The 24,945-nt window shown below is 35.3% G+C and overlaps 1 protein-coding gene across 2 annotated transcripts in view; it reads left to right on the top strand.

The window, feature by feature from the left end:
- The window catches only part of LOC149577966 (kinesin-like protein KIN-13A), a 67,384-nt gene extending 43,205 nt beyond the window's left edge, over window positions 1-24,179 (top strand). For both annotated transcript variants that reach the window (XR_016364112.1, XM_089826873.1), the window contains one exon: window positions 23,819-24,179. The gene's annotated coding sequence lies outside the window, so the exon portion shown is untranslated. The remainder of the gene's footprint in view (window positions 1-23,818) is intronic.
- The last annotated feature ends 766 nt before the right edge of the window (window positions 24,180-24,945 follow it).

The following is a 24,945-nucleotide window of genomic DNA, read 5'->3' as shown; positions in this document are numbered from 1 at the left end:
TCTTATATAAGAAAATAATAAATAAAAGTATTTAAAATTCAAATTATATAGTTTATATTCAATTAATACATTTAATTATTTTGGTAATCAAGAGGGATCAATATGTTAGCCTAGTAACTCATAACTTAACTCTTTGATGAGGCGACCCCCCCTCCAATAACTTGTTGAGGTGATTGTCTGGGCTTGAACAAGTCATCCATCAAATAACTCGAGGCAGAGATAATTGATCTCAAGATCTAAATGGAAGGAGCTCGGCGCCCTTAACTAATTATGGCATCCCTTCAGGCATTAATATATTTAATGTTTAATCATAATATTGATTTTTATATATTTTCTATATTGATGTACTCGATGACCGAATTTTTATTAATATATTGTTCTGCCTTAACCACAGGTACAAGTTCAATTTTGATTTTGATTTGGCAATTTGGTTATCTGCTTTCAAGGAACCAGACAACTGCTTAGAAGCTTTAAGATGAACGTGTAATACATAATCAATGAATCATTTAGCACTTTGATGTGCATTCAGTTTTTTGTTTATATATAAGTCAAGAAAAGACTACTTACGAAGTCTCCAAATTTAATTTTATGCATGTCCTTTTATATCTTTTTGAATGGTAAATTGTGGACATGCCACAACTAATTAAATAAATAATATTTTTTTTAATAAATGCACCAAACCATAGATGGGGTGTAAAATATTACATGTTTCATCAGAGTCAGTCCTTTTCTTTGACAATTTTAGTTTAATTTGATGCTCGGATTTTGATGGAAGGGACTTCTTCTTTACTTTTGTCCTTTCTTGTTTTATCCGAGGCAATGATTTTGGGTCATAAGTATTTTTCCCTTGTGGACAATGGTCACTGGCAATAGTTGAAGAATTCGCTTGTGGATGTAGCGGGCTCGCATTTCTTGTAGGCTTCATTATTGATTTCTCCATCAAGATTGAAGAGACCGCAAAGTTAACAACCTCTGTACTTTCTGTGTGCACAACCTCTATAGTTGGCTCATGTAGGCCAAGTGAAGGGGACGATTTCTAACTTTCAGTTGTCTTTTGAAGAAGCATGGAGAGAAGCTATATCATTTTAGCTGTTGAGTGGAGTGGTATACTGTTGGGACTCAACCCCAATCCACTAGTTGGGCTTACACATGATTACCCTGCTGGTGAGCTTGTAACATTTGACATTTGGAAGTGAAATGATTCCTACTGTTGAAAGCAATTTTTCATATTTTACAAGCTGCTTCTAGCATCTGTTAACCCATTCCACTAGTTGGGCTTACACATTATTACCTTGCTGGTGAGCTTTGCAACTTTTGACATTTGGAAGTGAAATGATCTGGTGAGAAATATTACCTATTGTGAAAGCAAATTTTCATAATTTACAGGGTGCCTCTAGCAATTTATCATTATCTTTGCAGGAACATCTTTATCATTTTCGTAATTGATTGTTTCTTTTGAAGAGCAGTGATACTTACCTTGTCCATTGCCAATGACATGTAAACACTGTAATTGTCAAAATTGCAGGGGGATTTAAGGTAATTACACCAAAAATTGAGAAGAGAAGGTCTCAGTTTGTGGATCGATAAGAAGGGAAGTGGGGTTTCGTGCATAGGAAATCTATTTGGAAAATCTAGGGACCATGTAAGTACCAGCTCCCTGTCTTTGACAGAATCAAATTCAAGAATATAGAACCCTTTGGTACATTTGTATATGCAAATTTTTTCTAGCTTAGGTCATGTTATTGTAAATTTGCAAATGAGGACATGGTTGTGTAAGAAGAACTTATCGCAGACAAATCTGCTCAGACAAATTTCAGGCTCATTCACAGATAAATGAATAAGAAGGGGGAAGCCTCGGTGAGCAGACACAAAAATTAGATGGAGAGATTGCCAAAGAAGAGATGGGTGATAGATATTGCTCGTGCACAAAGTTGAAAAATTGATTGCTATTACTCACTGCTTTCTTGAAGTTCAGTAAATTTTCAACAGACCTGTGCTCAGCTTGATCTTTAGAAAGTTGCAAACAAGGGGTTGGAAGTTGTACATCAAGCATTCCAAAAGAGTGAAAAAGGGCATACTTCCCTTATTTTAATTCAAATGCATGGTAAGAAAATTATTGAATCAGAAATAATAGTACATAATAAAGAGGCAGCCAAAACAGGCCTGGACAAGGGTCTATACAAGGGAATTGATGGCCTATATTTTCACCATTTTAAAATTTTGAGAACCCATTATGAAAATTCAGGTTAAATTGATGTAATTAGGGTTTGCATTTTCATGTTGCAGAGATCTTCCTAGAAAAACCCTAATTTTATGTCTGTATGCATATTTTCATGTTTTAGCCCTTTTTTTTAAAAATGAATGCGCTTAAAGGTTTTTGCGCTTTAAGAGGAAATTGAAAATCTAAGTGGCGATGTTGCGTCTAAGGCTCATCTCTACATCTGCAACTTGTTAAGCTCTAATCCTTCCCAAGCCATGATGGTGCGACTCAGTTGAGTGCTAGCTGTTCGCAGGGTCTCCGCAGTTTATTGTAAATGGTTGGCTCAAGTAGTGAAGGTGTGACACGGCTAAATGGATAGTTTTCGCAGTTTTGCCGCAGTTAGGCATGAGGGCATAGTTTAAGTGGCCTTGACGCGAAAGGCATTCACGCTAGATCTCTAGCCTCATGACAACATAGGAAAATGACACGTGGAAGCATTTGGAGATGCCACGTTATGTTATAGCATGAAGAACTAAGTGGTGAAGTGGAGATTGATGTTAGAGAACACTTCACGCCACTTCACAACTTAAAGTCTTAAGAGCTAGCATCGCGGGCTCGCATGGCTAAAGACTGCAGTTTGATAGACAATTGCGAATTGGCGAAATAGTCAAAGAGTGATAAAGGTTTAGCTAATGCTCGGTCTTGCGGTTAAAGCTGTAAAATAAAAGAGAAGCCGTGACGCAAAGACTAAGCACGAGTTAGTCATGTTTGCTGTTTCGCTGGCTGTTTTAAAAGTTGTGAAGAATTAAGTGGCAGAACAACGATCACTCAAACGTTGAAATGTAACGCCCTTTCGAAGGTTAAAAGTGCTAATGTTATCACTAAGTGGAGAACGAGAGGCTAGGGTGTTCGCAACTTTGAAGTGTAAGGAATGCGGTTAGATGCAAACAAGCGAGACCTATGACATAGTTAAGAAATGGAGAAGTTAGTGTTGACACTCGATCGCGCAGCTAAGAGTATAAGGCAAAAAGGAAGCTGTGAAGCAGTGACAAGGTGATATTAGAAGTGTTCGCTGTTTTGCAAGGTTTAAAGATTGAATGTGAAGACTAATTGCGAACTAGAGATTAAGGGTTTTGCGTGGTGCAGCCAAGACATAAGAATTGAACAACAAACCTCGTGATGCCGTGAACAACTCAAAGTGCTAGGGGTTTGCATGGTTGCAGCTTAAAACATAAAGAGGTAAAAAGCTATTGAGATTTCATAATTGATAGAAACGTGAAGTACTGTCTAAAAAGGGTAAAAAAGATTTAAACACTAGCTTTATGGGCATCATAAAGCATGAATATGACAGTTTTATGAAATTTTGAAAAATTTCATGCATGCTGCCTTAAAATGCCATTAATTCCACTCCCATGCTTGAGCGCCATTAAAAGGGGTGATGTAACATAATTTTTTTTTGACACCAACATTCACAGAGTTCAGGTTTAAGAAGAAGATTGTGCGTGAAATTGTTCAAAAAGGTTGAATTGCAGAGAAGTGTTCAAGATTTTGAATTCATAAAACTTGGCACAAGAAGAAGACAAGTTGATTGCTCAAGTAAATATTGAAGAAGCTTCTCTGAGTACTAAGCAAGGAAAGATGAAGATAGCAAGTTTGTATGTTGATGAATAAGTCTATTTTTTGCCAGTGTCAACAAATGTTCAGTCAGTTAATTCACACATCCTCAGAGACCCTTACAGCCTCTGTAGAGATGCTAAAGTACCAGAGACAAATGGTAATGAATTATTTTGGTATTTATCTAAAACCAGGTTATGTGAGCCACCCATTTCAAATCCCTAGAACAAAAATTAGTCAAAATTGATTATGGCAGAAGTCATTGTTGACATAGAGTTGGTAAAAGCCTTGATAAAGGCATATAACCCTGTGACCCATGGCTTTCACAGAAAGGATAGAAGTGTCCTATGTACACTGGATAGGGAGACATTCATAGAAGTCTTCAACTTGGGAGGACCTATGACCAAAATTATTGAACAGGACAAGCTCGATGAGACTTTCAATAGTCAAAAGAGTTTCTTTACTGGCAAAGTTATGAGGAGAAACATTCCAAGGTCTAGAAAAGATAAGGGTGAAATCCCTAAAAAGGTAGAGGAGATCTCATGCACTTGGAAATTTTTAGTACATATTTTTAGTATACAGTCTTTGGATTGGATAAAGTGATAAGGTTGGATGGAACTATGAATGCTCCTAGTAATGTATATATCATGGCCTTAGACGTACAAGATTTGTACACCAATGTGGGGTGTGACTTTGTTACCCATATAATCAATGTTATGCACAATGAAATCACTAGTGCACAAAAGGGAGAAATGGGGAATTTCAAATTTCACCATTATTAATTGTTAATGCATATAATCTTGTATACGATCATAGGGTACATTAATCCTGATTTTATTGAAGGAACAAAGGAGATGAGAGAAAGCTTGCCAATACAACGATGGACTAGGGTATGGCAAAGATTCTATCCCTATTCAAATTCTTTAGCTTTCTACAATGATTTTGTGCATCCAATTTCAAATATGTTAGCATATATTACTAAGAGAGTCCCTAGGGGTGTTAAAATGTTAATAAAACCCTCTAGATGCTATGATGATGATAGGGGTGTTAGAATGTTAATAAAACCCTCTTTTTGAAAATTGTTTCATCATAAGGGTTTATGGATTACCAAAACACATTCCAGAAAGAATGGGAATCATTGAATTCTTTTGGCAATTGATTATGATGAACCAAGAATATTTGAGGCGCACAATCAAAAAAGGATCTTTTGTATGTAGAAATCTCAGAGTTAGAGACTTTACCATAGGAAAATATGCAATAGAAGAATTGAATGAATTTATGAGAGAATTTCTATTGCCTTCAGCTCTTGCTAGGACCTATGACCCTAATGATCTTGTTAGGCATGTTCTGAGACAAATGAGAAAGTATAACTTGCCCAGTAGCAAGCCTTATTGGGAAGAAGATGTGATCACACATTGCTTGGAGATTGAGGAATGCAGAGATAGGACCTTGAATTGGAAAGAGATAATGAAAATTGAAGAGGAAATGAAAAGAACAAATCCTTCTTTCAAGGGTTTCTATCATGAAGAGAGATATTTAGACATATTTAATAAGTGCCTCCAAAATTATGAAAGCATAATGTCTCAAATGCCCCCTGAAGTCAAAAACATGATAGAACTTGATGTCCTCGAGCAAGACATTGTGATTGAAATTGATGAAGAAGAGGAACAACTAGAAAGTTCTTGGGCTCAAGGTGGTAGAAAAAGGCAGAAGTTGATTGAAATACTAGAGAAAGCAAGGGAAAAGGCTCTCCAGATTCTGCCAAGACGGAATAAGTTTTTAGATGATATCAAGCACAATTTTATGATAAAGCAGGCAAATAAAAATGAAAGAATCCCAAAAAAACTTGAGCTTGAGGCCAAAATGATAGATGACAGAATTATACAAGCTCAAGAGTTTATGAAGGATGATGACTTCATTAGTTCCGAGGAGTTCAAATCTTTTCTTTTCAAGATAAAGCAAAATGAACTATCTCTACAATTGCAACAAGGAGATTCAAAGGAGAAGGTTGCAGAGCTAGTGAAAAAATTACAAGAATATGATCCAAGTAGTGAAACCCTCACTATAGATGAAGCTATAGCGCTAGTAAAGAGAAGTGGAATGTTGCTCTTCCCTGGATGGAAATAAATTCATCCTTCACGTTGGATCAGATTAGAAGACAAAGTAAATCTGTCTCATTTGAAGAGACCAATATCATCGGAAAATTGCAGGGGATTGTTTTTAATATTGATACTAAGACAATGGCAATATGGAGTTTGGCCCTTGTGTTTGATAAGCCAACACTTATGGAAGTCAGAGACTACCCCAAGGAAATGTGATATTCTGAAATGTTACTACAACATCATGTGACCAGATACACAACATGATGAACAGAGTGTCACTTATGGAAAAGCAAGATGGACATGTTGGAAGAACAACTATTTCAAACTTATAGCATGTACATCAAGACAAGGAAGAAATATGAAGAAGAAATGAAGAAAATGCATGTGCTTGAACAAAAAATGGTTGCTCTAGAGAATGAGTTTAAAACTTTGAACACTGTAATGAGGCTTGTTATTGAGGTGAAAGATGAAGAGATCCAAACAGACATTGATATATCAAATGTGTGTATGGATCAACAAATGGAAGTGGAAGAAATAGAATCAGACAAAGAGATAGAAATAAGGACAATGGAAAGCATGCTGTCACATAAGATAAATGTCCTAAAACAAGCTTCACAAAATCTCCATAGCAGTTACACTACTTTACAAGGAGAAGAGTATCAATGTTCAGAAGCATTATCTTTACTTTATCCGTTATTTACCAAGTAGGGGCCATACATTTCATTCTTTGATAGGTTTGTACCAATTTTGACATAGAAGAAAGAATTACCTAAGGAGGTTATCATTTCTGCAAGGAAGATGATAAACAGAGTCAAGGAGTTGAATGGTTTCTTTTTGGGAAAAATGCAATTGATAAACAATAAGATGAAGACCATTGGTATGGGACACTTGACTTCATTCAAAAAATTGTTGATGATGATAATAACTCAAGGGAGTGGCAAAAATGGTTTGATTTGTTTGATAATATCTTGAGAAATGAGAGATTCATTGCTTATAGCAACGATGAAACTAATATTGTTATAAGTTTTGATATTATTGACATTATGTACAAACTTGAAGTAGATATCAACAAGACAGTTGCAGAGGTTTGAGCTGTAATAGATGCCAAGTGGAATAAGTGTTTGAATGAGTTGAATATTGTTAGAGAAGCCACCTAGCGATATGAAGAGTCTGACATTATCATTTGGGAGGTTGTGGCAGACATCAAAGCAATACCATCCAAAGATAGTGACTGAACAAGCCGGAAGAAGTTGAAATGACAAAATAGAGGAAGGACAACTATATCAATGGGATACCTTATCATTTCGGTTCACCTGCTGTGGTAGTCTCACATTAGAAACAATGAAGTTGATCGTGAACATCCAGAATGACAATTGTCCAATTTTGGCTATTTTCAACATTCTCTTATGTAACTGTCTTGTCTTATGTGGAACAATATTGTTACATCTAGTTTTTCAACATGTGTCCTCCCATATGAAGCTTGTTGCAATCCTTGTTCTATAAAAAGATTTCCAAGATGTGGAGTGAGGGTTTGAATTTTGAGTCAATTTTGATAGAAAAATCATTTTGAGTCGGTCTGTGTTTTATGCATAGTTTATGTTCTAGCTTGTATTTTTAGAGTTTTTTACATAAATTAAATGAGAAAGTGTTCTTCAGTTCTTTGTTATGTTTTAGAGTCTTATATCTGGAAATGTATCATTCTCAAGAAAGATAAATACAAAGAGTAGTTGCAAGATATCTGTGCATTCTAAATTCTGTCTCCATTTTATGTGTCTATGACCTTGAGAGTAAATGAACAAAGTTCAGTTTATTTGAATGCAATCTCAATGAGTTGTATACTACTTCAGTGTTGCTTTTAACTCAATGAATTAAATAAATGCTTTTGTGAAGTGGTAGGGTTATTGGTGTATGGAGGGGATACCATAAGTTATGGAATTTAGGGTTTAACAATTGATATATTTGATTGCAAGACAAATAAATAGATCTAATTCAGTGATATGACTCTATTGTAACAATGGATTAAGCCATTGGTCAAAAATTTGAATATCAAGGAAGATAGTCATAATTTGCATTAAATCATTCATTTTAAAATTAAAATCAATTTACAAGTTTTTGTGGAAATGAAATCCAATGTTGGTCATCACTTGTTGCAAAAGTTTGGCAAGTTTTAGTTGGCTACTATGAGCTGCTTGTCATTTTGCAATTCCAAGAATTTTTAGAGACCAAATCTTTTGTAAGGGATGTATGGTGTGATAATGCTTAGAAAATGATTGAAATTCCTAGGTTAACCCACCTTTGCTAGCAGAACCTAAAGTGTAGAAGGCATCATTTCCCTTGTCGGTCTAGATCCAGAATGGCATGTGCCAATCATGGGAAATAGCTAAACCCTAGGTATCATCCTTTTGTTGTCATATGGTACTGTTAAATCAGAACTCCAACCCTTAAAAAGCTTAGAGGATCCATTATCCATGCAATCTATCACCTTCTCCTGCTCTTGCAAGACGTAGTAAAAGGAAATTGGCTCGAATGAATTCCTCAAGCTAAAATATTGCCTAAACATCATAGCCATATACCAATAAATATCATCCAACCATTGCTTCTTCAACATATGCATAATAATTTGAGTGTTCAATTCGCAATTAATCTTGAGCTAGTAATGCAAGAACATCTTGGGTGTAAGGGTAATCTTGCATCACCCAAAAATATTATTTGGTTTGTCAATAAGGGCTATGTCAATTCAGAGTTGCTATTTCTGAAAACTTACTATTTTTAGTAAGTTGGTGGCTGGAGCTTAGAATGTTCTAATTTCTTATGTGGAGGTTCTCTTTGGACATATCAGCTTGCCAATAAAGTTTTGCAAGACCAAGTCTAGCATTGAAGATATTGAAAATTTTCGGTATTGGCAGTAGGGTATACAAACATCGAGCTCAAATTTGAAGGCTTTAGAGGCTTTAAAAGGAGGTCCAACTTCATTTGACTAGAGCGTGTGCGAGTTAGACATTGTAGAGCACCTCAAGCCATTTATGAAAGGGAGTTGTAATAGCCAATTGAGTTAATTGGCAATGAGTTATGGTCTTTGGAGGTTGAACTACCTAAAATAGAAAAAAATTGAAATTCCTTCAAAATTTCATTCGAGTTTCGAAAGTTGTTTGGGGCCTATTCTAATGGAATAAAATATGAATAATAATATCCTAGGGATGGTTGATCTTAAAGTTTAGTGTTAAATTTTTTAGAACCTTCTCGGGTGGCCAAAATTACCTATATAATGAAGGCTCGTAGGATTATCTAGAATAGTTTTAGGGATGATTATGGTGGCTCTGGCTTGTAGAATATTGTGAGGAAAATGCTCATGTGGCTTTACATGTCAAATTATTGAACAATGTGATTCCATTTTATTGGAAATAATATAAAGCAAGTTTCTTGTTCTTGCAATCTTTTATTATTTCTCTATTCTATTATGCGTTTTTGCTAATAAGGGGAGAACCCTTCATCAAGGGGTATCAGATCAAAGATTATCAAGTGTGTAGACATATCATCAAACATAAGGCAGTTTGCACCAATATTGCAGTGTGTGTTTAAGTGATAAGTGCAAAAATGTCTTCGTGAAGGAACCATGTCAGAAGAGTTGGGGGTGTGGCAGAAGAGTGTTTTAGAGCCCTCCAGAAACAAGTATAAGCATTGCAAGAGGATTTGCATAGCGAAATGCATATTGCTCTTAGAGAAGAAAGCGAGGAGGAATTTGAAGAAGGGGATTTCAAATACAAAGTACCAAAAGCGGTTGGGGATCTTGAGGAGGATAGGTTTTTGAGGGTTATTTCGAGCATTGTAAAGAGACCCAAGATCAACGTGCCTATGTTTTTGGGAAATCTTAACCATGAGGAACCAACTGACTTGATCAATGATCAAGAAGAATATTATGAGTATGATTATGTTGAAGATCCTGAGAGGGTCAAATATGCAAAGGCCAAATTGAAAGGGCATGCAAAAATATGGTGATAGGAGATTCAATTGGAAAGGAATAGAAGAAAGGAGAAAATCACAAGATGGAATTAAATTTTGGAGAAATTAAAGAGACAATTCATTCTTGTTGATTATGAGCTTGATCTGCTCAAGAGAATGCAAGGGTTGACACAAGCGAGAAGATCCATTCAAGAATATATAGAAGAGTTCTATCAAGTCCTCAATAAAACTAGGCATGCAGAAACTAACAAGGAAAAAGTTGCTTAACAACCTTAATGGGTGAAGGCAAAGTATTCAAGAGGAATTAAGCTTGGTTACAATGGCCAATTTTGAAGAGACATACCAATTTTCTTTAAGGGTGGAATTGAAGCTAAACAAGAAGTTTGAAAGCAAGCAAGGTGGAAGAGGTTGTGGTAGACGATCCAAGGAATGATCTTATCGAGGTCAAAATGAAGATAAAAAAAAGAATGATGAGTCAAGTAGCAGTTAGAATCATAGTTGGAAAACTCGCCAAAGGCAAAAACTTGCCAACCCCCCCCCAAAAGTTTAATCGGGAAAAACTCGGGACCCTAAAAAACCACTGAAATTTAATTAAAAATACATTTATTTTGCAAAATTTAATGAGAAGATGCATCTAATAAGTTAATTAAAGACAATACAAAAGAAACAAGCATAGTTTAGATATATATAAGAGCATAGTGCGTACAAAATTGCATTCTCATGTGGAATGCTCATGGTAGGAAGCAAAATAGTAAATAGTTTCAATCTGTCAAACTAGAGGTAAATACTAAAAGTCTAAATACATCAATGATCAATACAATCACATCTTCGTCTTTCCACTTGCACTAGCAGGAAAGCGAGGGGGTCTAGTACTAGAAGAAGTGCCCTGCACTGGGATAGGGCGTGAGCTGCGTGATTGTGAACTTTGTGGCTGTGCCCCCTCGCTCGACTGGCTCGGGGTCCTGGAAGAGGATGCATCTCCTCCTAATGGTAATGCCTCATCCTCTGAGCTTGAATCATCATCCTACTCGTCCTCATCCTCAATGTCATCCATTGTGAACTGAAAATCAGTTTCAACATCCCCCTCCATGGCCTGCCTCTCCAAATCAGCAATCTCATCCGGTGTAAACAATGGACTTGGCTCTTGTGCTGTCCAATCAGAATAAAGATCTATTTCATCTAGATCAAGTGGACTAGGTAGTTCTGAGATCTGTGCCTTTTTTATGCACAACTTAAGATTATAGTGCATATAAACAAGGTCATTAAGCCGTTTTTGAGTCATTCTGTTTCTTTTCTTTGTGTGGATGGACTCAAATAAGCTCCATTTGCGCTCACAATGGGATGAGCTACAAGGTTGGGATAGGACTCTGAGAGCAAATTTCTTTAAATTGGGGTTATTGCCACCCCAACTTGCCCACCAAGAATCTGCAAAACAAAATATAAAAAGTTATAAAGCAATAAAAAAAGATAATCAGAAGCACAACTTATCAATTAGCAAAAGTTTTAAAGTTTGACGCTTTACCTGGTGCTTGAGTAGATCTTGCTCTCTTTGTTAGTATAGAAGAGAACAAAGGACCCCTCGATTCCACGAAGATTTGTTGTTCGGTCACAATAAGGTCTCTCTCCGCTTCATTGGATATCATTCTCTCAATGCATTTAGAGAGACCTTCCATGACCTCTCTATTAGGATCTGAGTAGGAATCATCAGCCCTAAAACAAATAGCAAATGATATCAAGTCTTACTACACAACCTTAAAAAGTAGAGGAAAATAAAGTCTTAGTAAAATCCCAACTTCAAGGACAATCATAGTACCTGAATTTGGGGTTGAGGAAGTAGCCTGCTGCATGAATGGGTTGGTGGAGCATATTGTTCCACCTCCTATCAATTATTTCCCAAATGGGGTCAAATCTGAGATTGTCCCCATGATAGTAACTTCTAACAGCCTCTTTTGCCCTATCCATGGCCTCATAAAGACCTCCCATTGGGGATTGCTGTCCATCACATATGTGCAAGACTAGAACCAGGGGCAGAGACATCTATATTTGAAATTGAAAAATACAAATTAGTTAATAACATAGTAAGTTATGAAATAATAATGAAACTTGAATAAACTAAAAATATAATGTTTTGATTCTTGAAGTTAAATTTACCTCCACAATCTCCGTAGCCTTCGGAAAAAAAACTATCATCAAAGACTATCCGTGCCACAGCCTCTCCTTCGGGCTTCTTTGAATAAGGTGAAGCAACCCAATCAGCACACACAAACATTTGTTTCAAAGCCAATATGTGGTCAAGAATACTTTGCAACGTCAAGAAGACCCGTTGCAAACCTTGTCATAGCAGGTCTCATCAAATCTTTGCCTTTGGTGACCTTTCTCATCAAACTGAGAACCCATGGGTGATTATAGATATATTTGGTGACCCGCCTAGCATCTTCCACAACTGGACTCATCCAATCAAGTTTTCCTATGTCCTTCAAAAGGTGGTCAAGGACATGTGCTGCACAAGGTGACCAAAAAAGTGTGAAATGCCTCTCTTGGAGGATTCTACCTAAAAGATTAGCAAAAAATCAATAATTAGTTACAAACTTTCCATATTTAGTATTTACAAATTACATCAAATCTAAATTGAATAATACGATAGCATTACATTCATGATTCATATTGATTTGAACATAAAAAATTAAATTTACCTGTTGCCACATATGCTGCTGCATTATCTGTGATTATTTGCACCACATTCTCTATTCCCACCTCCATGACAACATTCTCCAACATTAAAGCCAATGTGGCTGCATTTTTCACTTTGTTGGAGGCGTCAACAGATTTCCAAAACGCCATATCATCTTTGCAAGCAACCAAGAAATTAATGATGGTTCTACTTCTTCCATCTGTCCATCCATCAGATAAAATGGTGCAGCCATACTTCTTCCACTTTTTCTTTTGGTCTCCTATCAATACGGTTGCCCTACCAACCACTTTGTCAAGCAACCTACAAAATTTAGGCGTAATATTAAATAAAGTGTTAGTAAAAAATAGGAAATAAGTTATAACAATTAAGATTTAAAATATAACAATGAATTAAAGTGAATCACAATTATTTACAATAACTAAATAGTAAAATACTAACCTTCCACTCATATCCTTGTGATTAGGCGGCTTGTACCCTTTGCCTGATATTGTCATTGCATTCACCATATTGACCCAATAGGGACTATCAGCTACATTCACTGGGATATTGTTGAAAAACCAAAAATCAGATGCTGCAATATCAGTTTGCTCATGCATCTCCTTGAACCATGCAATGCCCTCTAATGATGGCTGTGCTCTAGGTGTGTTCTTGGGCACAAAATAACCCCCCATCCCTGATGTGGATGGTGATGAAGAAGTAGGAGATGTAGAAGAAGTGGAACCGGTAAAAGAGATATTTTGTTTGCGGATCCGTGGGCCACGAAGAGATCTTGGTATGTTCTTAAGTGCTTCTTCTTCCTCTTGCATATCAAAAGGAGCTCCTTCAGATTCAGCTATGGCTGCCCTCATAGCTAATTTTGTCCTCTCCCTATTCAATTTTTTCTCTTCAGCAGCTGCAAGTAAGGCATTGATGAATCTTTTTTCTTCATCAGTTACCTTGAGACAAGGATTTGAATCATGTTTCTTTATGCCTGCAAGGTGGTATTTGAGGCGGTTTATGCCTCCAGAAATAATTCTCTCACATGGAATACATATCACTTTCCCAACATCATTTGGAGCTTCATAGGCATACCGCCATGTCTTATCTCTTGCATTTTTAGGCCGAGTGCCTATATTTCCAGATGGGCATGGTGTTTGTGGCCACTCTTCTTGCGGGTTTGTCATGTTTTCTTAATGCTTGTTTGCTGCCCTACACATAAATAATTAAATTTATAGAAAAATGAATAAACAAAGTTAGAACTTAGAGTTAGAACTTAGAAGCTAGAAGTTTAGAACAACTTTCAAACAATGATTTGAAATCATTTACAAACAACAAAAACAATAAAAACTTTGCTTAAAATTATAAAAAGTTTTCAAACAATGATAAGATGAACATACCTGGAAAGAAATTTCTCTTCTAAATCCAGTTAGAATCCTCCAAAATCCACTCCAATCTGCCTTGAATCACTTGCAATTAGCTAAAACCTTCTTTGCTCCACACAAATGAAAGAAACAATGCAAAAAACAATGCATTTTGACCTATTTAGGCGTCACTGGTCGCGGGTTCTCAGAACCACAAGTTTTTGAGTAAAACTCACCGATTACTTGGCGAGTTTTTGGACACCAGCCGAGTTTTTGGCCCATTTACTCACCATCCCAAAATACTCAGCGAGTGTTTAAAACTTGCTGAGTAACCGGTGAGTCTTCCATCTATGATTAGAATATTAGGGGAAATAATTTTAATTATTTCTATGATCAAAACAAGAGGGATCAGAGAGGAAGATGAAGAGGGCAAGGACTAGGAAGATGAAGGTTACAAATCTTATTCGTGTCCTCAACATCAAGGAAGAAGTAATAGAAGACTAGAGGGCAATGCACAAGTTGTACATGTAGTTGAAGATGCCAAGTCATCACATTCCAAAGATGCTGAAAGAGAAGTCCTAGTTACCAGAAGAGCCTTGTTGAATGATCATAATGAACCCAAACAAAGAAAGAATTTGTTACACACAAGGTGTAAGTGTAATGGTAAAGCATGCAATGCCATTGTTGATAGTGGTAGCACAGATAATCTTGTTTAAGAGGAAATGGCTGATAAGTTGATGTTAGAAAGAAAGAAGCATCCAAATCCCCACTGAGTTGCTTGGTTGAAAAATGATCACAAAGTTTTTGTTAAAGAACAATGTCTAGTAAAGTTCAAGATTGGGAACTATCATAATGAGGTGGTGTGTGATATTATGCCAAGAAAAGTTTGCTATTTGTTGTTATGAAGGCCATGACAATTTAATTATTGAGTAATAACTGATGGGTATGCAAATACCTATTCTTTGACAAAGGTTGAACTTCGACACAAGCTGAAGTTACTGAAGGAAACAAAGGAAAAATAAGTAGTAATGCCAAAATATGTTTAGCTGATGGAAGGAAGTTCTTAGACAATATGAGGCATGAGCAATTTTTTTTTGCTTCATTTCCAAAAGTTGGTAAAGAGGAAGTAGAAGATGTACTTGCAAAAGTTGCAGAATTGTTTGATGAGTTCCAAGATATTGTATTTGATAATGTACCCGCTGATTTGTCATCACTGATAAAGATCAGTCACCAAATGGACTTGATTCCACTGGCCAAAATTCTAAATAAGGCAACACATAGAATGACTCCAAGAGAAAGTAAAGAGTTGAATTGACAAGTACAAAATTCGTGTGAGAAGGGGTTGATTCAAGAGAGTTTAAGTCAATATGTTATACCAATAGTATTAGCACCAAAGAAAAATGGAGAATGGAGGATTGATGGATGTAATGATGTGTTGTTTCAGTGGATCTTTGTATTTTATAAAGATAGATACGAAGAGTGCATATCACTAAATTCGGATTAGAGAAAGAGATAAATGGAAGACAATCTTCAAGAAAAAGAAACAACTATTTGAGTGGTTTGTCATGCCTTTTGGGCTAACCGATGCACCAAGCACATTCATGTGACTCATGAACTAGGTGTTGAAAGAGTTTCTGGGCATGTTTGTCATTGTTTATTTGAATGATATTATGATCTTCAGTAAGATATAGGAAGAGCATATAATGTACATTTGTCAGGTGTTTGATGTTGAAATTGGACTAGAAACTAGGAATTGAACACAACAATGTATCTTGGGAAAACTCTCTTCAATGAGGGAAACAACACAGCCCCAACAAATAAATCTTTTATATTGAAGAAGTCATCATGATTACAATATATTGGAGCTACTGCTCTAGGTACACAGGGATTATTATTCACTAAAATCACCTCTGATCCAAGCAATTCATAGATGTTATAGAACCCAACTATCTAATATTATCATCATCAAATCTGAGTGAGGCAATTTTCCAAAACTGTGATACTGAAAACTTAAATCTGAGTAGCAACAGATAAAATGGAGAGGTTGTGCATATATACAAAGCAGTTCATCAGATGTCGTATATCTGAAGGAAGCTTATTGAACGCAAATAATGAATTCTTGTAGTAACGGTAAAACTGGAGATTATATATGTTTTGCATCCAACACCATCATCACTGACAGAATGAATATTAACCTAAAGTGAGCGGTGAAGGAGGAATGATCTTGCATGTTGACATACGTTTCTTAATGTGTGCGGTTACCATATATGTGATAACTCTTTAATTAGTTTCTTCTTGGCAATAAGTAACTGAAGTCCAAAAGGATAACTGTCGCCATCACATATGCGAGACCCAGAAAGAAATAAGAGATAGAATACGATGGAGTAATAGAAGACACCTGTCAGGATAAAGATAAATACAAAATTTCTCCAGAAATATGTTAGTGACTATTTGATATAAATTAGCCATTACTAAATCGTAATATTCAGAATTTCATATAAGGCTAAAATATTTAACACTCCCTCTTAGCTAATATGAAATTTAGTAACTAGATGAGTATGCATTCAAATGCTTAACATAGTAACACAATTATTTATAATCATGGAATAGCTCACATGAAAAAATAATTTATTCATAACTAATAATCATCGAATTGCTCAACATGAAATTTTTTGTAAGATTCACAGCTAAGCCTTTTGCTCACAGACTCTCTCAACGTGCATAGTCATGGAATCTCTCAACATGACATCCAACTCTCATCACATAATTTCTCAACGTGATAACATCATGGACTCTATCAACATGATATTCAATATCACATAGTGAAAGAGTTGTCATAGCTGATCTTACAATATTTATTATTTCACACATCGAAAATGGTAATAGATAAATCTTTCAAAACAAGACTTTGTTCCATTTAAGTCTTAAGATTTACCATACCTAGCTTATCTTTAAAATAATGAAATTTCACCTTAGAATGGGGCTTTCTAATGAATGGTTCATAAGGCACAACACTTGGTGAAGGTTTTGCAAATGGGGTTGCAAGCTTTGGGTTTAACCATAGAGGAAACTTTGTAGTTAAGTGCGCTCAGGCTGGAGTAGTACTGGGATGGGTGACCTCCCGGGAAGTCCCGGTGCTTCACCCTTGTGAGCATCACCTAGATACAATGAGTGCTAAGTGTTCCATTTATTCTCATGAGAGATGGATTCATGCTGAAGCATGGGTTAATGAGTTTGACTCAAAATCACACAGTTAAATCCTAATAGCAATATCACAATTTGACTTGTTGTGGAAATTATCTCCTACTTATCAATTGTGGAAGAAGTGAAAGACAAATTTGAAGTTCAACTCAACACATTATCCACATGCTAATGGACAAACATAAGTGGTGAACATAAGTTTGGAGAATTTGTTGTGATGCTTCGTTTGAGATAAACTGATGCTTCGTTTGAGATAAACCAAAGGGATGGGATTTGACTTTACTACAGGCATAATTTGTATAAAATAATTCTATCAATAGGAGCATTGATAAATCACCATTTCAGATAGTATATGTAAGTAATCTCAGAAATGCTTCTAAATTAAGAAGTTGGATAAAGGGAGACAAGTAGTGTCAAAGTTGAAGACTTTGTAGAACACTTATGACAAGGTGAGGAAGCACATTACTAAAATGAATACATAGTACAAGGCTGTTGGGTGTATATTTTGCAAAATAAGAGTACCACCCCCCTTCTCAGTGTTCCTTGCATCAACTAAAGGTAAGCAAGAAGTTTAGAGATACTTACAAAGGTGTTACCAATATTCTTTCCTCTTATTTCAGGAAAGAATACACTTACTCGCGGAGTGGGTAATGGGCAAGATGGATCTCTGAATTACACTTCTATCTTAAAATTGAAGACAACGAGACCGATAAACTTACACCAACTTATAGGCTGATTGAAAGCGTATTAGCTTAGATCTGTCTATTTTTTCTACACTATAAGAATGGCTATGAAACTCACAAACTCCTATGCAATTCTTGAAAGATAAATCTCTACTATTGGGGCACACAGACTTCCAAAACTAGATGATTTCTAAACAATAAGCCTTAAGTTATTCCAGTCATAACTACAGTCATAACTACAATACAAACTACAGTCATAACTTCTAATTTGTATCACCATAATTGCTTCTAGACGCATCTTCGAAACAAAGTGTTTCTCCTACTCACTTTGCTCCAAATACAAACAAGATTAGCTTGAAAGGAAGAAAGCAACACAAATTTCAGTCACAATTTTCAATTTGTACTACCACAATTGTTTCTAGACACAACATCAAAACAAATTGATTCTTCTATTAACTTTTCTTTGAAACCTGTACTTCAAAAGGAGTGAGAAAAGAGGAGAAAAAGGTGGGAGAAACTCAACCACCTTGACCAAGTCAAACTAGATAGAAGACTTATTCAATTGCATAGCTGAAGGGACATGTTATTTGATTGCATGCAAGTCAATTACACACAACATGTCTTGTGAATCTACGACCAAAAAGCTGCAAACACAAACAATATGAAGAAAATGTTAGAAACTGTTGAATTGATCCTGTAGATAATCAACAAAGGCATTGTACTTGGTGATGATCGCGGGATTGGGAGTCCTTGTATTCTGCTCCATGACATTCTCTTCGATGAATTTCCAATTTCTCATTCTATATTTGTGAATTCTCCATTGCTAGATTTGCATTTGGAATTTCCTCAATTTGAAAACCTTCTTAATGATGTCCGGAGGTAAACTTAAAACAACTTTCCCATCGACATCTTTAATCGATTTTTTTTTTCCCAAAGTGATTCCTACATGAACTTAGGTTCTAGGGAAGCCATTGGGAAAGTGGAGACCAAATGAATTGTTGCTTCTTGAGATTTGAAGCATGTCTTCTCGACATGACGTGTCTATTCTTTGAAGAAATTTTGACATATCTTGACTTGAAGAGTTTGATGGAACATGAAAATTTTGAAGGGTGAAAACATCTTTGAATCCATGAGGGTTTCAAGATTTGAACAATGATGGCAAACCCATGGAGGATAAGGGTTCTAGGTATGATTTAAATACTTTTTTAACACTTAGGTAGGCTGGAAAAGACACGAATGACTTCTTTATTGGGCAAAAAATGGTCAAAATCAGGTTTTTCCAGGTGAATTGCATATGGGCAAAATGTGATTTTGGGCTTGAATGGCTAAGAATGCAAGTAGATATTAGCTTGAAAGCATGCGGATAGAAATCGAGATTTAGAAATGCATCTGCATATAGTGAAAACTCGTCATTTTAACTTGGGTAAATCTGTAATTGGGCTTTAAAAGTCTGATTACATATTTGGGAAATATGGAGTTGGGAAAATTTGAAGATGGAAGGAATATGAAGGTTGGAAATATAAATGGATACTTGCATTCTTTGAGAGAAATTTCATCATTTAATTCATAAAGAAAAGAAAAAACATATCTCTTGCTTTGACACAATATGAACAAATGGAAAGCAAAGAGCAAAATAATGCATCAAATGTGCAACAAGATCAATAAATGCAAATAAAACCAAAGATTCACACTTACTCGGAGAGCAAAGAGCAAATCTTGTAGCAAAGAGGAAGTTGGAATGAAACTCACTTCTCCAAATTGGGTTTTTCAAATGCATTTACATATAGTAATCGAAAGCTTTCAAATATCTTCCATTTAAATGAAACTCTCTCGCAGCTTTATTACACATTTAAATGATGTGGAAATGAGTTCCTCGAGTGCAGATCACACTTTTCATTTCCAAATACACATTGCATTTTGAATTACTTATGCAAATCGGACTTTTCCAGCCCATTTGTATATTTTAAAATGTGTAAATGGCAAACTTCTAAGGCAAATCAGGCTTTTCCAGCTTGTTTACACATTACATGCAAACCATCCAAGAACAAATCATACTTTTTGGTAGCATTTGCATATTTTAAAAAGATGCATATGCAAAATGTGTATGCAAGTGGAATGCCCAACTAAAATCAGACTTTTTGAAGTGTTTTGCACATTAGAATATAAGGCTTATATGCAGATCAAACTTTTTCAAGTTATTTGCATGTTACATATTGGCCTCTTAGTGCAAATCACACTTTCTTATTGCATTTATACATTGCCGTTAAATGGCAATATGCAGATCAGGCTTTTCCAGCTTCTTTGCATATAACATTTTTCCTTCAAACACCCAAACTCAGGTTTTAACTAAGTATTTACATGTGTTAAATGCAATGGCAAGAGCATGAAGTTGGAATGCATAGATAAATCGGGGTTTACAAGCCACAATACATATTCAAAATAGAGTATATAAGCAATGAGAAATCACATAAACTCAAACACCGAAATGGAGAGAAAAAATCATGTTAAAATGCAAGCGTTCGGTGAAAATCAGGCGTTTCCAGCCCATGTACGTGTTTAAAATGACTTCTCTAATGCAAATTGGGGTTTGCAAAACACATTGCATATTAGCCTTTCAATGCAAATCACATCTTTTGGGCTCATTTACATGTTTTGAAAACACATGCAAAGTGCAAATTGAGATTTACAAGTTGGAATGCATATTTTAAAATGCATGTTAAGTGCAGATCACCTTTTCCAACCCATTTGCATGATGTATTTTGCATAAAAATCCAAGCCTAAAGTTGGTCGCACTTTTCTGTGTGGATTGCATATTTCATTTTACATGTAAAGAGCAAAATCAGGGTTTTCACAGTTATTTACATATTTAAAAAAAAACATGCTAGACCAGCCAGCCAAGTTGTTTTGATGAGAAAATAGTAGTTTTGCAAGCCAAATCGTGGTTTCTAGAAGCAACTACATATTGCATATTTAAAAATATGCAATATGCATTATATGCAATTGACTCAAAAATGTGTGAAACACAAGCAAAATCACACTTTTTGGTTGCAATTACTTGTTTTATAACTTGCACAACTTAGTATTTCTATTTAGCACATGTTTAATTGATTCACTTAAGCAAATCTCACTTTTTGGGGTCCATTACATATTTATACTCAAACATTTTGTGTCATGTGTAAATGGGTTAAAAAAGTGAGATTTTCACTTAAGTGATTTAAGTTATAACATTAAACTGCAACTCAAAATCAAATTAGATTATAAAGTGCACTTTATAACTTAAATCACTTAAATTATAACTTAAAAGATCCAAAAGTGCAACTATATAACTTAATCACACAATATAAAGTGATTTTAAGTCATATATTTCAAAAAGTGCAACATAACATTAAAATATAAGGTCTACTATTTGAAATATGCATTTGGGGTTCTAAAACCCGATTACGCATGCACTTAAACCTTAATAATTTTTTATTAACAACTTCAATTAAGTCTCAAGATAGCTCGAAATGAGGACGTGACCGAAAGCAAAAGAAACAAAAAGATAAAATGAATCCAAACAAACACTCTAAAATGCAAAAAGGACTTTGAAGGCCTCAAAAATCAAGTATAGGTTATCAAACTTAAAAACAAAAATGACTCGACGAGAACCTTCAGTAAAAATATTCACTATATGGATTGGGGAAGATTAATTGACCAATTTTTGCCAATTGTATAGTGAGTTATATTAGAGAAATATGAGACTTAACTGAAAAAATTTCATCGTGTTGCCTACATTTTGTGATGACAAAATGTGATGACAAAATGAAGGACAAGAAAGGCTAAGGAAGATGAGAAAAGGAAGCATAAGGAATTTAACTTTTGAGACATCTTATGCAATGAAACCATCACCTTAATGCTATCTACTTGATGAAACTCTATCATGAATTTCAGATTTTAGACATGCCTTGTTTTTGTGCCATTATCAAATCCAATAGAAATATGGTGGAAAAAGTACATGAAATAAATGATAAGAGCACAAGATTTTGGGGAAGAGGTATTCTATTTTGACATGATAGTAAATCCTTAAGCCAATACTTGTCCCAGAGCACAAATGTTTGAATAAAACCATTCAAGGCACATGAGGCCGCATAAAGCAGCTCACATGAAAATAAATATTAAGATGTGGGAATTTTTGAAATTTTGTTGTATTGTTGGTAAAATGCTTTTGACTGGAGTTACAAACAAAAAGAGAGATTTTGAAAGAGCTCCACACTTTTATGAAGACCAATAAAGATGTATCAGACACTTGTACTTCGACATGGAACAACAGCAAGGAACAGACAGGATAAAGTTGGCAATACAACAGAAAACCAGCAGGACCACACCAACAGAAGCAAGAAAAAGAAAAAAAGGAGCTGACTGCCCATAAATAATAGCAGACCTATCAAGTCAAGTAAGCTTTAAAGATAAAACCAAAATGCTTTAGGAAACCCTGTATACTTCCAACTGCCTTACTCTTTGACTCCATCAAGCTTAGTTCCTTTGTAAAAATCTTCATTTTAAAAATGCCAAGCTTGTATCCGAACATTGTGGCCCAGAATGCTTTTTGGCCAGAACCATTTTCAAGGCCATCTTGCCTGGGCTAATGCTGAAATTTAAGAGAAGGCCTGAGGACGTATTACCTATCTTGATCCTTATTAAAGGATTCCTTTCCTTACAAATTTCCTCCAATCTTCTCTCGTCGAGTTGAGAGCTGCTCTCATTTTATTTAATCTCAAAATATTTTATTTCCCATTTTTATAAAGCAGGAAAATCTTTTCTATGGCTTTTTTTGGTTGAACCACAAAATCATTACTGGTGACTCTGTGATATAGGGTCTCTAACATTTGGGTAAGATGAGAGGTCACATAGAGCATCAGCACGTAACATTTGTTTATGTGGTAGATGGCTTTAAGAGTATATTACAAGACTTAAACATTCCTTCAACACTAAGTTAAGGAACCTCTGTTTCTTTCCTGTTTTATATTTGAAAAATCTATTTTTGGTTTTAAGTTTCCTAACCATTTGGTAGCACAGGAAGTTTAGTCTTGAATTTCCATTTTATTTCTACCCTTCCTGTTTCTTTAGATCAAAGAAAACAATATTTTAAACTCCATTTTGCTCTTTGAAGCTTGCATCTGTAATGCAGACCTTTGCATACAAAAAGAAACAATTCATAAGTGGAAGATTTGGTGTAAACCTGAATTCAAAACCATATGATTTGTGAGGGAAGATATTGTATGAATGGCATTCGATAACTGTTTACAATACAACCTACCGTGAAGCCATATTGTTCATTCTGGGATCAGAATAGCTTCTTCATACATGTTACCTTTTCCTCAAAAGTACTTAGGTCACCATCAACCCTTAAACTAACACAAAGGAAGTATATTGCTATGCCAAAAGCATATATCCATGCATTGAGTTTCAAACCTAGGTTAAGCATGATCCCAAAAAATATATCAAAATGATAAAAATGCATGCACATTGGTGGAAAGTTTGTTGCATTACATGCGCAATAGTCGATATCAGTAGCTGTTTACTGGGCTCGTAAGAACGACTAAGAGAAGAATCAATTGTAATTTAAGTTTAGCATTTCTGTATGCTAGCCAGCCAACCTGTTTTTTGGTTCACAATCTTGGGAAAGAGTAAAGACAAACACCATGAACTTTTTTCTTTATGCGAACTGATTCCTGGAATTGTATTCAAACATAGAGTACTGCACAAATGATAATCAATTGTAATTTAAGTTTAGCATTTCTGTATGCTAGCCAGCCAACCTGTTTTTTGGTTCACAATCTTGGGAAAGAGTAAAGACAAACACCATGAACTTTTTTCTTTATGCGAACTGATTCCTGGAATTGTATTCAAACATGGAGTACTGCACAAATGAAATGCCCGTTTATGTTTCACAGAGTTAAGAATTCTTCATTGTTCACTTTATTCGTCTGTATATATTTGTTTTTGATTTATATGCCCTACACTTACCCTATTGTTTTGTGTTTCAGGACATGGACACAGATGTGGAATCTCGATGTTCCTCGTGACAAATTGCCGAAGATGGAGCAATTAATTGAGATATTGAAAGGTCCATAAATTTGCCAAAGACTGAATGGCACGCTAGTGTGTGCATTGAAATTTTGATGATTCACTATGATGAAATACTAATTGTATACAAGAAAAGAATTTCATATGTACTTTGATTGTAACCTGAGCCACGTGAGAGAAATTGGGCGGGATATAATCAAAACTAAATTGTTCTATAGGTACTTGGATAGTAATGAACCATACTGCTTCTGCATAATTGTTCAGTGAATAGCTGAAGGAGGTTGGTGACCAGCACGCCAATAATGCAAATTTACTCTCTTAGATCTGGCAGTTAACTATGTGCGGTGCGTTTTTTTACACAGTATATCAAGCAAGTAAAAATGTACGGTATTATCAATGTCTTAATGTATTGATGAAATATCCAAAAAAAAAAAAAATGAACAAAATATTATAGATTATAAGGGTTTACACTTCAAAATTTGGTAAACTTACGCCATAATATTAAATGACTTATGAGTTTGATTAAAATTTAAATCATGTCAATTCTTGATAGAACAAGTTTAACTACATACACCAGTGCCCACTTTCAATTAATGAAATAATGCTTATTGCATACGAGGCGTTTAGCATTATCTGTATGTTGGCACCGGATCTTCGTATTGAGACGCAATCCAACTTTCGCCCGGTCAACAATTCTTAGTAAAAGTAGGAGGTTTGAATGCATTCATTAAACAACTTCAAGTATATTCTTATTTAAAACATGAACATGCGAAGAATTGCATTAAAGAAAACCTCAAAGGCAAAGTATATTCTTATTTAAAACATGAACATGCGAAGAATTGCATTAAAGAAAACCTCAAAGGCAAGGTGTCATACAGATGCGTGACGATTAAGACACTAGTGTGTGCTTGTGAGACATGAATTATCATTAATATTAATCCGAGGGGTTGATTCAAGATATTACATTAAGTTGAAGAAAATAGGGAGCGTTAATGACATGATATATAGCCAATTCAACCAAATGTTTGCTTATCGAAGTAAGAGCAACCTACATGTATACTCTTGCGGATGAGAAAGGACAACCAAA

This window comes from Cupressus sempervirens, chromosome 1 (genome assembly GCF_028749045.1).
Source record: "Cupressus sempervirens isolate cs-2001-9-10 chromosome 1, ASM2874904v1, whole genome shotgun sequence".
In the NCBI taxonomy this organism is placed as follows: Eukaryota; Viridiplantae; Streptophyta; class Pinopsida; order Cupressales; family Cupressaceae; genus Cupressus; species Cupressus sempervirens.
This window is presented reverse-complemented; position numbering and strand designations above follow the sequence as displayed.